This window comes from Rhinoraja longicauda, chromosome 21, assembly GCF_053455715.1.
Source record: "Rhinoraja longicauda isolate Sanriku21f chromosome 21, sRhiLon1.1, whole genome shotgun sequence".
Taxonomy (NCBI): domain Eukaryota; kingdom Metazoa; phylum Chordata; class Chondrichthyes; order Rajiformes; family Arhynchobatidae; genus Rhinoraja; species Rhinoraja longicauda.
The window spans coordinates 23952018-23967274 of record NC_135973.1 but is presented as its reverse complement, the minus strand read 5'-3'; the positions used below and the strand labels follow the sequence as shown (position 1 = coordinate 23967274).

Sequence of the window (15257 nt, the reverse complement as noted above, 5' to 3'; positions counted from 1 at the left end):
TAACCTAGTGAACCTACGCTGCACGCCCTCCATAGCAAGAACATCCTTCCTCAAATTTGGAGACCAAAACTGCACACAGTACTCCAGGTGCGGTCTCACCAGGGCCCGGTACAACTGTAGAAGGACCTCTTTGCTCCTATACTCAACCCCTCTTGTTACGAAGGCCAACATTCCATTGGCTTTCTTCACTGCCTGCTGAACCTGCATGCTTCCTTTCATTGACTGATGCACTAGGACACCCAGATCTCGTTGAACTCCCCCTCCTCCTAACTTGACACCATTCAGATAATAATCTGCCTTTCTATTCTTACTTCCAAAGTGAATAACCTCACACTTATCTACATTAAACTGCATCTGCCATGTATCCGCCCACTCACACAACCTGTCCAAGTCACCCTGCAGCCTTATTGCATCTTCCTCACAATTCACACTACCCCCCAACTTAGTATCATCTGCAAATTTGCTAATGGTACTTTTAATCCCTTCGTCTAAGTCATTAATGTATATCGTAAATAGCTGGGGTCCCAGCACCGAACCTTGCGGTACCCCACTGGTCACTGCCTGCCATTCCGAAAGGGACCCATTTATCCCCACTCTTTGCTTTCTGTCTGTCAACCAATTTTCTATCCATGTCAGTACCCTACCCCCAATACCATGTGCCCTAATTTTGCCCACTAATCTCCTATGTGGGACCTTGTCGAAGGCTTTCTGAAAGTCGAGGTACACCACATCCACTGACTCTCCCTTGTCAATTTTCCTAGTTACATCCTCAAAAAATTCCAGTAGATTTGTCAAGCATGATTTCCCCTTCGTAAATCCATGCTGACTCGGAATGATCCCGTTACTGCTATCCAAATGCTCAGCAATTTCGTCTTTTATAATTGACTCCAGCATCTTCCCCACCACTGATGTCAGACTAACTGGTCTATAATTACCCGTTTTCTCTCTCCCTCCTTTCTTAAAAAGTGGGATAACATTTGCTATCCTCCAATCCACAGGAACTGATCCTGAATCTATAGAACATTGAAAAATGATCTCCAATGCTTCCACTATTTCTAGAGCCACCTCCTTAAGTACTCTGGGATGCAGACCATCAGGCCCTGGGGATTTATCAGCCTTCAGTCCCATCAGTCTACCCAAAACCATTTCCTGCCTAATGTGGATTTCCTTCAGTTCCTCCATCACCCTAGGTTCTCCGGCCCCTAGAACATTTGGGAGATTGTGTGTATCTTCCTCAGTGAAGACAGATCCAAAGTAACGGTTTAACTCGTCTGCCATTTCTTTGTTCCCCATAATAAATTCCCCTGCTTCTGTCTTCAAGGGACCCACATTTGCCTTGACTATTTTTTTCCTCTTCACGTACCTAAAAAAACTTTTGCTATCCTCCTTTATATTATTGGCTAGTTTACCCTCGTACCTCATCTTTTCTCCCCGTATTGCCTTTTTAGTTAACTTTTGTTGCTCTTTAAAAGAGTCCCAATCCTCTGTCTTCCCACTCTTCTTTGCTATGTTATACTTCCTCTCCTTAATTTTTATGCTGTCCCTGACTTCCCTCGTCAGCCACAGGTGTCTCTTACTCCCCTTAGAGTCTTTCCACCTCTTTGGAATAAATTGATCCTGCAACCTCTGCATTATTCCCAGGAATACCTGCCATTGCTGTTCTACCGTCTTCCCTGCTAGGGCCTCCTTCCAATCAATTTTGGCCAGCTCCCGCCTCATGCCTCTGTAATCCCCTTTGCTATACTGTAATACCGACACTTCCGATTTTCCCTTCTGCCTTTCCATTTGCAGAGTAAAACTTATCATGTTGTGATCACTGCCTCCTAATGGCTCTTTTACCTCTAGTCCCCTTATCAGATCAGGATCATTACACAACACTAAATCCAGAATTGCCTTCTCCCTGGTAGGCTCCAGTACAAGCTGTTCTAAGAATCCATCTCGAAGGCACTCTACAAACTCTCTTTCCTGGGGTCCATTTCCAACCTGATTTTCCCAGTCTACCTGCATGTTGAAATCTCCCATAACCACAGTAGCATCACATTTTTGACACGCCAATTTTATCTCCTGATTCAACTTGCACCCTATGTCGAGGCTACTGTTTGGGGGCCTATAGATAACTCCCATTAGGGTCTTTTTACCCTTACAATTTCTCATTTCTATCCATACTGATTCAACATCTCCTGATTCTATGTCACCCCTTGCAAGGGAATGAATATCATTCCTTACCATCAGAGCAACCCCACCCCCTCTGCCCACCTGTCTGTCTTTTCTATACGTTGTGTACCCCTGGATATTCAGTTCCCAGCCCTGGTCCTCTTGTAACCATGTCTCAGTGATGAAATGAACCCGTGTCTCTGGCGCTCTGAGGCAGTGGCTTCTACCAACTGCGCCACTGTGCCGATCAAGCGATTTTGTGAAAACTCAGCTTGCTCATTTCAAAGGACAAAGGTCTGGAAAGACCCACTCCACCCAGGCCATGCTCCCATCTCACTGTTACCATCAGGAAGAAGGTACAGGAGCCTGAGAACTGTGACCTCCAGTCTCAAGACCAGTTTCTCCCCATCAACCATCAGGTTCTTGAACCACCCTACACGACTCTGACCACAGCACCTAATTACTATGGACTTTGTATTAGGGTTGCATTACATACTTGCACTATTATGGTCGTTTACGTTAGCATCGAGATACGGTGTGGAGATATGGCTTTCGGCCCAGCGTGTCCACGCCGACCAGCGATCATCCTTATGCTTGCACTATCCTGCACACTAGAGACATTTACAGAAACCAATTAACCAACAAACCTGCACGTCTTTGTGATGTGGGAAGAAACTGGAGCACCCGGAGGAAACCCACACGGTCACAGGGAGAACATGCAAACTCCACACGGACAGCACCCCGAGGTCAGGATCGAACCCGGGTCTTAAAAATTTCTAACAATTACCTCAGAATTTAATCTCGTTCATGAGGCCATCCGGAGTTAATCAAGCTTTAGATTGAAATATGTCAACCTCATCACAAGTCTGTGGAAAATAAGCTGCAAGCTACGTTAATGAAACAATTCCCAAAGGCTATAAAATGATCGTCCTTCTCACAGAAGATCAATTATAAACGATGAAACTTCAAAGAGGTGTACTACAAACACTCATAATGAGGCAGTTAGGCCTGTGTTAAAATTATTAGTACATCGAGTTCCTAAAGCAATGCATTATTTGGGAGGCTGATGATAATGAAAGTTAACACATTTTTAATGGCCCTCTTGTTGCAATTTTCAATGCATGTGTATCCTCGTAGATCACCATGTGTTTCACCGAACAAGGAGGTTGAGGGGAGAACATAATAGGGTTGACAGTTAGAACCTTTTACCCAGGATGGAAATATAGCCGAAATAGCTCAGCTGGGAGAGCGTTAGACTGAAGATCTAAAGGTCCCTGGTTCAATCCCGGGTTTTGGCATTGATTCTTATTACTTTAAATTAATTGGTGCATGTATTTACAATTAAGCTTTACTGAAGAAGGGTGTCTACCCAAAACATCACCGATCCATGCATCTCCAAAGATCTCTGCAGAACTGACCCGTCCAGTTACTCCAACACTTGTATCCTTTTGGAAACATTAAATACTAGGGAGGCATAGGTTTAAGGTGAGAGCGACATAGTTCAAAGAAAATGTGCAAGCTGGGTATATTTTACGCAGAGGGTGGTGGGTGCCTGGAATGTGCTGCCTTGGGTGTTGGTGGAGGCAGATATGATAATGGCGTTTAAGAGGCTTTTACGTAGGCTCGTGGAAATGCAGGGAATGGAGGGATTTGGATCACAAACAGGCAGGTTTATGGTATAGGAAGAAATTGCTGATGCTGGTTTATACCAAAGATAGATACAAAATGCTGGAATAACTCAACGGGTCAGGCAGCATCTCTAGAGAAAAGGAATAGGTGAGGTTTCGAGTCTGAGGAAGGGTTCTGACCCGCTAAGTTGCTCCAGCATTTTGTGTCTATCTTTGAGATTCGTTTAACTTGGCAGCATGTTCAGTACAGATCAATACATCATGGGACAAAGGGCCTGTTCCTGCACTGTACTGCTTGATGTTTTATATTAAGAGAATCAAGATGTGAGGTTAGTAGGGAAAAGGTGTGCTGAGGTAACAGATAAGCCATGGTCTCATCGAATGGTGGTGCATCAATAAGTGGCTGGATGGTCTAATCCTGCTTACGTTTCTTATGTGCTGGAAAAAAAAACTGCAAATGCTGGTTTAAATCGAAGGTAGACACAAAATGCTGGAATAACTCAGTGGGTCAGGCAGCATCTCTGGAGAGAAGGAATGGGTGACGTTTCGGGTCGGGTCTGAAGAAGGGTCTCGACCTGAAACGTCACCCATTCCTTCTCTCCAGAGATGCTGCCTGACCCGCTAAGTTACTCCAGCATTTTGTGTCTACCTACGTTTCTTATGTTATGAGTAGATGAAGCTACTGATTGGAGCAAGATACCTGGAACAGTACAGCACAGGACAAGGCCATTCCGCCTACAATGTCCATGCCGGATATATGATGCCAACTTGTACCTGCCTGCATAATAATCCATGGCCTTCCATTCCCTGCATATCCATGTGCCAATGCAAAAGCCTCTTACTGTAAATGCCACCATCATATCTTCCTCCACCACCCCTGGCAGCACGTTCCAGGCACCCACCACCATCTGTGTACCCAGCACATCTCCTTTAAACTTTGCCCCTCTCATCTTAAAGCTAGTATTTAATATCTTCATCCTGGCTGAAAGGTTCTGACTTTCTACCATTCTTATGTCTCTCATAATGTTATATACCTCTATCGGGTCTCCCTGCAACCTCTGGTGCACCAGAGAAAATAATACACATCTGCCTAAACTCTCCTTATAGCTAATACCCCTTAATCCAGGCATCATTCTTTCAACCTCCTCTGTACCCTTTCCAAAGCTTACACTTGCTTCCTGCAATGGGGTGACTGGAACTGCACGCAGTACTCCAAATGTGGCCTAACCAAAGTCTTATAGAGCTGAAATGGACATAAAGTGCTGGACTAACTCAGCAGGTCAGGCAGCACCTCTGGAGGACATGGACAGGTGACGTCTCATGTCGGGCTGGTTTACACAAAAGGACATAAAGTGCTGGAGTAACTCAGCGGGTCAGGCAGCATCTCTGGAGAACATGGACAGGTGACATTTCAGATCCGGAAACATCACCTATCCACATTCTCCAGAGATGCTTCCTGACCCGCTGAGTTCCTCCAGCGCTTTGCGTCTTTTCCTGTAAACCAGCATCTGCAGTTCCATGTGTCTACAATTTTCTCTCAATCTGTTTTGCTCCAGTTTCCCCCCCTCACTAACATTGCAACTGAAACTGTTCATTCCCAGAACCATTTTAGTAAGTATCCTTTCCATGACCTTCAAAATATTCCTAAATGAAACAACAATTCAATGGTTCAATGGTTCTTTATTGTCACGTACCCACAGCGCAGTGAAATTATTTTGCACGATCCATCCACAAATGCATCCTTCCACAGATTTCGGTGCTGTTTACAAAGAAAAAAGTCCAAAGTCCAAAAGTCTCTTGATTCATGTGAGTCTATTTACGCTCAGTCTCTGGAGCTACCTTCATGGACATTCCTTCCTCAGGTAATTTGTCGCTGAATTCTCAGTCATGTCCCTGTCACCACTAACCTTCATTCTTCTCACACACCCCTAAACTAACCTCCTTCCATCTAACCTAAATAAACTTGCACATCCAAAACTCCGTCGACATAGTTTTGAACTTGCAAGACGAAAGCTTAAAGAAGATTTTCAGAGATACATAGAATTATACAGTCTTACAGCGTGGAAACAGGCCATTCGGCCCAACTTGTCAATAGAGAATAGACAATAGGTGCAGGAGGAGGCCATTCGGCCCTTCGAGCCAGCACCGCCATTCAATGTGATCATGGCTGATCATTCTCAATCAGTACCCCGTTCCTGCCTTCTCCCCATACCCCCTGACTCCGCTATCCTTAAGAGCTCTATCCAGCTCTCTCTTGAATACATTCAGAGAATTGGCCTCCACTGCCTTCTGAGGCAGAGAATTCCACAGATTCACAACTCTCTGACTGAAAACGTTTTTCCTCATCTCAGTTCTAAATGGCCTACCGCTTATTCTTAAACTGTGGCCCCTTGTTCTGGACTCCCCCAACATTGGGAACATGTTTCCTGCCTCTAACTTGTCCAACCCCTTAATAATCTTATACGTTTCGATAAGATCTCCTCTCATCCTTCTAAATTCCAGTGTATACAAGCCTAGTCGCTCCAGTCTTTCAACATATGATAGTCCCGCCATTCCGGGAATGTTCCATCCACACGAGTCCCATCTGCCTACTTTTGGCCTAGATCCCTCGAAACCTGCCTTATCCACGTATCTGTCTAAACGTTTCTTAAACGTCGCGATAATACCTGCCTCAACTACCTCCTCCGGCAGCTCATTCCACACACCCACCATCCTTTCGGCCCACTGAGTCAGCACCAACCAGCGATCACACAAGCGCTATTCTGCACACTAGGGACAATTTACAATTCACGTGGGACACTGGAAGAAAACGCATGTGGTCACAGGGAGATCATGCAAACTCCGTACAGACAGCACTTGTAGTCAGGATCGAACCTGGTCTTTGGCACAGTAAGGCAGTAACTCTACCATTGCACCACTGTGCCGCCCTTAATAAACCTAGCCCATTCTAAATCTCCTGTAACTTTAGATAGCAATGTCACCTTCTCTCAGGCCAGATCACTGTTGCAACCTTCCCCGATAAAGACAGGTAATTTGTCAGTGCAGTTTTTCCACGTCCCACACAGCAGTGACTAGACTTTAGAATTAATTCACTGGCTATAAAACCGATTGGAATGTGGTTGGAATGCAAGTTTCTTCTTTTTAACATTGGAGAATTAGTCTGGCTGTTTGAAATGGGGAAGCACCTGCAACCTTCCATCAGAACTGTGGGCAGGATCAGAATGTGTTCTCAGTAAGGTTGGGAAAGGCTATTAATAAACTGTTTTAATTTGTAAACAAATGCCCTTGAGGTTCGTAGCAGGGATCGATGGCTCTGTGAACAACAGCTTCATAGTAGCAGACTACAGTTGGTGAAAAAACCCACTAGCAACACACACAGCTTCATTCTTCCTTCTGTTCTTTGTCATTGAATAGTTATCCATCAGGTCCTAGTGCAAGGTTTGATCTCACACTCGGGCCCAACTATCATCCCCGAGATCAATGTGAACAAATCCCGTCAAATGCCCCTGTCACAGGGACGGCACAGTGGTGCAGCGGTAGAGTTGCAGCCTTACAGCGCCAGAGACCCAGGTTCGATCCTGACTATGAGTGCTGTCTGTACGGAGTTTGTACACTCTCCCTGTGACTGCGTGGGTTTTCTCCGGGTGCTCTGGTTTCCTCCCACATTTCAAAGATATGTAGGCTTCCGTGTTAATTGGTCTCTGCAAAGATTACCCCTAGTGCGTAATGTGTGGATGATCGTTGGTTGGCCCGGACTTGGTGGGCCGAAGGGCCTGTTTCCATGGTTTATCTCAAAACTAAACTAAACTAAATACTGCCTCCCCTAGTGCTTACTTCACGGAGGATTATATAGGATGTAGAGCCCTGAACGAGGCAATTCGGCCCAAAACATCCACGCTGGTACAACTTCCCTTCTGTTATCAAGCTTCTGAATGGTCCTTCACTACGCGAGGGTACGGTCCAATTCACCTCTACCCCACTGCAGGACATTGGGCTTTGTCTATGGAACTGGTACGCTACTATTCTGAGAACTATATTCTGCACTCTGTATCTTCCCCTTTGCTCTACCTATTGCACATGTGTTTGACTTGATTGTATGCATGTATAGTATTATCTGACCTGTGTGGATAGCATGCAAAACAAAGCTTTTCACTCTACCTTGGCACAGATAACAATAATAAATGTAGACCTAAGCCTGGCTTTTATGCACCACTTGACTAGAGTTCAGTGATACAGAGCGGAAACAGGTCCTTCAGCCCACTGAGTCGGCGCGACCGGCGATCCCCGTACACTAGCGCTATCCTACTCACGGGGACAGTTTACAATTTTTACCAAAGCCAATTAACCTGCAAACCTGTACTTCTTCGCTGTTTAGGAGGAAACTGGGTCTCCAGAGAAAACCTGTGTGGTCACAGGGAGAACGTACAAAATCCGTACAGGCAGCACCTGTGGTCAGGATGGAACCCGGGCCTCTGGTGCTGTAAGGCAGCAACTCTACCGCTGCACCACCGTACAGGCCATACAACAGGTATCTGCAAAAGATTTAATCTGCCTTCACAGTTGCTCATTGGAGCCTACAGAACTCCCAGTTATTACACACTTTAACTCCCCTTCTCATTCCCACACTGACCTTTCTCCTCCACTGTCAGAGTGAGGCCCAGTGGAAATTGGAGGAACATTACCTCAAATTTTGCATCTCTCTCTCTCTCTCTCTCTCTCTCTCTCTCTCTCTCTCTCTCTCTCTCTCTCTCTCTCTCTCTCTCTCTCTCTCTCTCCCTCCCTCTCTCCCTCTCTCCCTCCCTCTCTCCCTCTCTCCCTCCCTCCCTCCCTCTCTCCCTCCCTCCATCCCTCCCTCTCCCCCTCCCTCCTCCCTCTCTCCCTCTCCCTCTCCCTCTCTCTCTCTCTCTCTCTCCTCTCTCTCTCTCTCTCTCTCTCTCTCTCTCTCTCTCTCTCTCTCTCTCATCTCTCTCTCTCTCTCTCTCTCTCTCTCTCTCTCTTCTCTCTCTCTCCTCTCTCTCTCTCTCTCTCTCCCCACCGCCCCCCCCACCCTAGTTCTCCGACTAGTTTCATTGACCTGATTAATTTTACTGTTTGTATGCCACGTTGTCACTTTCCCCATCAGCCAACAATGAACCATTCTACATTTCCTTGGTCATCGTCTGCTTTAATCTGTCCTTTTCACACCTTTCATGAAAAAGTCTGGTCTACCCCAACAGCTGCTGACGACCTTCTACCGCTGCACCATAGAGAGCATCCTAACGCATGGCATCCCTGTGTGGTACCTCAGCTGCACGGAGGCAGAAAGGAAAGCTCTACAGCGGGTAGTCCATAGAGCTCAGAGGGCCATCGGAATACAGCTACCAGACTTGGAGGGCATCTACAACACACGATGCCTCAGAAAAGCCACCAGCATCCACAAAGACTCTTCACACCCCTGCAACAGTCTGTTCGAACTCCTTCCATCGGGCAGACGATACAAGGCCTTCTACGCCCGCACCTCGAGACTCTGAAACAGCTTCATCCCCAGGGCCATAGCTGCTATGAACCGGTCCTGCTGAGCCGGATGGCCACAACGCATAGATCAACTTGCACTTTACCCTGTCTAAAAACTGTTACAATTGTTTCATTTCGTTGGGTTGCTGTTAATTACTTAAATTATTGCATCGTATGGGAGGCGCATTCCCAATCTCGTTGTACCCCTGGGTACAATGACAATAAAGATATATTGTATTGTATTGTATTGTATTGTATTGTATTGTATTTGTGCCCTTCCATATCTCTAGTTTCCCACTCCCCTGACTCAGTCTGAAGAAGGATCTCAAGACGAAACGTTACTCATTCCTTCTCTCCAGAGATGCTGCCTGTCCCGCTGAGATACTGCAGCATTTTGTGTCTATTTTTGGTGTAAACCAGCATCTGTAGTTCCTTCCTACACTTACTGAGTATAGAAGTTGGGAGTTCCTGTTACAGCATTAAAGCATTAGTAAGGCCACATTTACTGTATCATGTTTGGTTTTGGTCAGAAAGATGTGAAAGTAAAGCTGGAAAGGGTGCCGACAAGATTTACGAGGATGTTGCCAGGACTCAAGAGCCTGAGTTACAGGGGGAGGTTGAGTCGGCTAGCACTTTACTGAGTGAAAAAAGCCTATTGCATTAAGTATTTCCACCATTTTCTGTTTTTGCCATTGACTACTATCAAACAAGTACCATCACAACGTCTAAGAAACATCTAGACAGGTAAATGGATCGGACAGGTTTAGAGTAATATGGGCCAAACGCTGACAGGTGATAGATGGGGCATGTTGGTCGGCTTGGGCAAGCTGGGCTGAAGGGCCTGTTTCCATGCTGTATGACTACGTGACTCTACGGCTGTGAAAGACCCTTTGTCATTTCCAACTCCAGTGGGTTTATAAATGATAAACGAAGGTGCTAAAAGTAAAGGGGGAAAAAAAAACGATCCTGCGATATTTTTCTGGCCTGTTGTTGACGCCAGTGCGTGGCTGATTAATCTTCCACGTTTTGTTGATTCCAAGCTGATCCTGGGAAATTGGCAACACTGGTTTAAGTCCCAAAGGAAATGAAAAATGAATCAGTTAACTGCTGACTAATATTTGCACTGTCGAGAAATAGGCGGAGGCTCAGAATTTACTGATGATTCAAAGAAGCCATGACTTACAGTGAACTCGGTGGACATCAGTTAGTTTAACAGCAGCAGTGGGAGCATGTTTCGAAGCATTTTATGGTCCACGATCAGTGTTCATTAAATAAGCCCCTTCATCCTGCCAAAACCATTGCACAAGCAACTGGCATGTCCACAATTCATCAAATGCTTTGAGCAAGCAGAGAATTCACTTGATAATGGCTTTAGAATAAACCATTGGATTTAGAATATCTATGGCCATTTGGTTTGAGGAAAATATGGAAAATATTTTTTTAGCATTCATGGCATCTGGGTATCTCTGATTTTAGAATGTAGAACAGCACAGCACAAGAAGAGGCCTTTCTCCCCACAACGTGATGCCAAGACCATCTTTAGACTTTGAAGATACAGTGCGGAAGCAGGCCCTTCGGCCCACTGCATCTGTGCCGACCAGCGATTATCCAATACACTAATACTAGGGGTAATTTTACAATTGTTACCAAAGCCAATTAACCTACAAACCTGTACGTCTTTGGAGTGTGGGAGGAAACCAGAGCACCCGGAGAAAACCCACGCAGTCATTGGGAGAACGTACAAACTCTGTACAGATAGCACCCATAGTCAGGATTGAACCCGGGTCTCTGGCACTGTAAGGCAGCAACTTTACCGCTGCCAATCTGTTAACTTGTCACGGAAACTTCCAACAGAGAGAGGAGAGAGGGAGTGGATGTGGACGAAGAGATAGAGGAAGAGGATAGAGGAGTGGGGAGGGAGGGGGAGGGGAGATAGAGAAGGCATGCTGATGTGGGGTGGAAGGGATTTCATAGAGCGTAGAACATAGAACAGTATAGCACAAGAACGGGCCCTTCGGCCCACAATGTTTATGCCAAAAAGATACTGCCAAGTTAAACTGATCTTATCCACCTGAACATGATCCATGTCCCTCAATTCCCTCCACTTCCACGTTCCTATCTAAAAGCCTTTTAAACGCCACTATCGTATCTGCCTCCACCATCAACCCTGGCAGTGTGTTCCTGGCCCTCACCACTCTCTGTGTAAAAAACTTGCCCTGCTCATCTCCAGTAAACTTTCCCCCTCTCACCTTATAGCTGTGCCCTCTAGTGGCGACATTTCCACCCTGGGGAAAAGGGTTCTGACTGTCTACCCTATCTATGCCCCTCATAGAACAGTACAATGCAGGAATGGACCTTTCAGCCCACAATGAGTCAAACAAATCTCACTGGCCCGTGCACATGATCCCTCTATTTCCCTGCATTTCCATTTGCCTATCTAAAAGCCTCTTAAATGCCGCCATTGTATCTTTAAAAGTTACTATCGTATCGCATAATTTTATAGACTTCTATCAAGTCTCCCCTCAACCTCTGATGTTCCAGAGAAAACAATCCAAGTTGATCCAACCTTTCCTTGTAGCCGAAACCCTTTAATCCGGGTTAGCAATCCGGCAAATCTCCTCAGTACCCTCTCCAAAGCCTGATTAGTTTTCAGAGTCAGATTCGTTCACGGTCACATACACCAGGGAGCCATGAAATTCCTTGTTCATATGAAACTTACAGAGTAAACAAACAAAAAAATACAGTAATGATAAATGCAACAATGAATACTAATCAGCAAAATTGCACAAAGATTGTCGTGTTGTCCGAGGTAGTACAAAGAAACTAAATTGTGAACTACTAAAATATTAAAGTAATCTGCGGATGGAGACGGTGATTATTTATTTGCTATCAACCCATTTTTAGCCTCATTAATAAATCTGCGGTGTTTGCACTTTTAAAATGTCAACAGTGCCCTTTATCAAAAGGGCAATGAGATCAAATAATTATGTATGAAAAAACAAACTGATGTAATACTCAAGCATTCTCAAGAATTCCCAAATGGATGAAGTGCAGGTACAAATCTCACAGTGGCCAGATCATCTGTATAGATCACTGAAGAGTACAGCACAGGAACAGGCCATTCGGCCCATAATGTCTGTGCTGAACATGATGCCAAGATCAACGAATCTCATCTGCCTGCACATAGTCCATATCCCTCCATTCCCTGCATATCCATGTACCTATCTAAAAGCCTCTTAAATGCCACTATTGTATCTGCCGCCACCACTACCCCTAGCAGCTTGTTTCAGGCACCCACCACCCTCTGTCTGAAAAAACCTGCCCCGTACATCTCCTTTAAACGTTGCCTCTCTCACCTTCAAGCTGTGTCCTCTCGCCTCTTGACATTTCCACTCAGGATTGTCTACCCCGTCTATGCTCTTATAACTTTGTATACTTTTAACAGGTCTCCCCCTCAATCTTTGTCATTCTAGAGAAAGCAATCCAAATCTGTGCAAAAGATGGCCACAAAATGCAGGAGTAACTCAGTGGGTCAGGCAGCATCTCTGGAGAAAATGGATAGGTGATGTTTCGGGTCGAGACTCTTCTTCAGATTGGAAACCTTTTTCAGAACTGAAATTTCTTCAGTCCTGACATGAGATGTCACCTATCCATGTTCTCCAGAGATGCTGCCTGACCCGCTGAGTTTCTCCAGCACTTTGTGTCTATCTTTGTTAAAAACCTGCATCTGCAGTTCATTTTTATTAAATGAAGTCTGTTGAACCTCTATTTTAGACTTCTGAGATACAGCGTGGAAACAGGCCCTTCGGCCCACCAAGTCTGTGCTGACCAGCGATCCACCCTGTACTATCCTACACATACTAGGGACAATTTACAATTACAAAACCGGAGTACCTGGAGAAAAACCCACGCAGTCACAGATGGAACGTACAAACTCCGTACAGACAGCACCCATGGTCAGGATTGAACCTGGGTCTCTGGCGCTGTAAGGCAGCAACTCTACCGCTGTGCCACTGCGTCGTTCTCCTTGTAGCTAATACCCCCTAATCCAATTGGCATTCTGGTATACCTCTTCTGCACCCTCTCCAAAGCCTCCATGCCCTTCCTGTAATGGGTTGACCAGAACTGCACACAACACACTGAATGCAGCCTAATTAAAGTCTAACCAAAATGTAGGTGATCTTGGTAGAGGAAAGATGCCGTTGATGCCTCTTAGAACGGACTTGTCTGCTCTACTTGAAAGCATTGTCACGGCATTTCTTTCACACACCTGATAAGAAATGAGACCTCAGCATATTCTTTCATCAAAGTGATGGGATCTAAGCCTGGACAGCATTCCCCCAGTGCAATGTTGAAGAGTCCGTCTAAATTATGCGCTCAAATCTCTGCAACAGTATTTAAACCAACAACTCACTGTATCAAAGATGAGAGTGCTAGTCAATACTGGGGATGCATGTTAATCTGCTGCAATTAATTTTGATTCATGTCATTTCCAGAATACATCCCACTGACAAAACCATGTAGTGACATCAATTGTCATTGCTCACAGCTTGTAAAGTAAGGGAAATAGCCTTGAAAATATTCTTTGCTAGTCAGACTGAACAAATACAATCTGAATAAATACATAACCAAATGCATTTATGATGGACTCTGCAACTCTTTAGTTTCGTTTAGAGACACAGCATGGAAACAGGCCCTTCGGCCCACCAAGCCCATGCCGACCAGGAATCACCCTTACACTAGTTCTATCCTAAGCACTTAGGAACAATTTTTTTTACAGAAGCCAATTAACCTTCACAGCAGCATCGTATCCCTAAATAGCAAGGACACTAAACTCCTTTCACATCCTCAGAATATGAAAGGCACTTTTCAACGAGTCAAAAGTCAAGAGCCTTTTATTGTCATAAGTCCTGAAACGGAACGATGAAATTCTTACTTGCAGCAGCACAACAGATGTGCAAACATAGTGTCCGTAAAACCCATAACAACACAAAAAAGTTCAGTATATATATTTTAAAAAGTCAAATAAATAGAAAATAATAGTGCAAAAATAATGTCCCCAGGTCTGTATAGTTTGGAGCCTATTTGCAGATTGTAGTGTTTAATAGCCTGATGGTTGTGGGGAAGAAGCTGCTCCTGAACCTGGACGTTACATAGAAACATAGAAACATAGAAAATAGGTGCAGGAGTAGGCCATTCGGCCCTTCGAGCCTGCACCGCCATTCAATATGATCATGGCTGATCATCCAACTCAGTATCCCGTACCTGCCTTCTCTCCATACCCCCTGATCCCTTTAGCCACAAGGGCCACATCTAACTCCCTCTTAAATATAGCCAATGGACTGGCCTCAACTACCTTCTGTGGCAGAGAATTCCACAGATTCACCACTCTCTGTGTGAAAAAAAACTTTCTCATCTCGGTCCTAAAAGACTTCCCCCTTATCCTTAAACTGTGACCCCTTGTTCTGGACTTCCCCAACATCGGGAACAATCTTCCTGCATCTAGACTGTCCAACCCCTTAAGAATTTTGTAAGTTTCTATAAGATCCCCCCTCAATCTTCTAAATTCCAGCGAGAATTTAATTACAGTTTGCAGGCGCCTACACCCTCTGCCCAATGGCAGGAGTGAAATGAGAGTCAAATCTATCTGGAGTGTGGACTCTACTCCAGGGGGGTGGAGGGCAGGGGGAGGGGAGGGGAGGGGAGGGGAGGGGAGGGGAGGGGAGGGGAGGCAAAAAAAGGGGGTTACAGAGACGGGGTGAGGAACTAATTAAGTCCAGTGACTTTGAAATATAACGTGCTTTATTACCGTTGGTTGATGTTTGGCACCCCAGTTATATTTAATTTACTTTTGGGATACAGCATGGAACCAGGCCCTTCAGCCCACCGAGTCCACACTGACCATCGATCACCCATTCACTCACTGGTTCTATGTTATCCCACTTTCCCATCCACTTCCTACACACGAGGGGGAATTTCCAG

General features: G+C 45.3%; 1 protein-coding gene and 1 non-coding gene across 3 annotated transcripts in view; one reads left to right on the top strand and one right to left on the bottom strand.

The window, feature by feature from the left end:
• Positions 1 to 15257, bottom strand: part of rab26 (RAB26, member RAS oncogene family) — a 240482-nt gene that overhangs the window by 15593 nt on the left and 209632 nt on the right. The window lies entirely within an intron of this gene.
• Positions 3380 to 3452, top strand: trnaf-gaa (transfer RNA phenylalanine (anticodon GAA)). Its single transcript has one exon. It is a non-coding gene; the product is annotated as a tRNA-Phe (tRNA).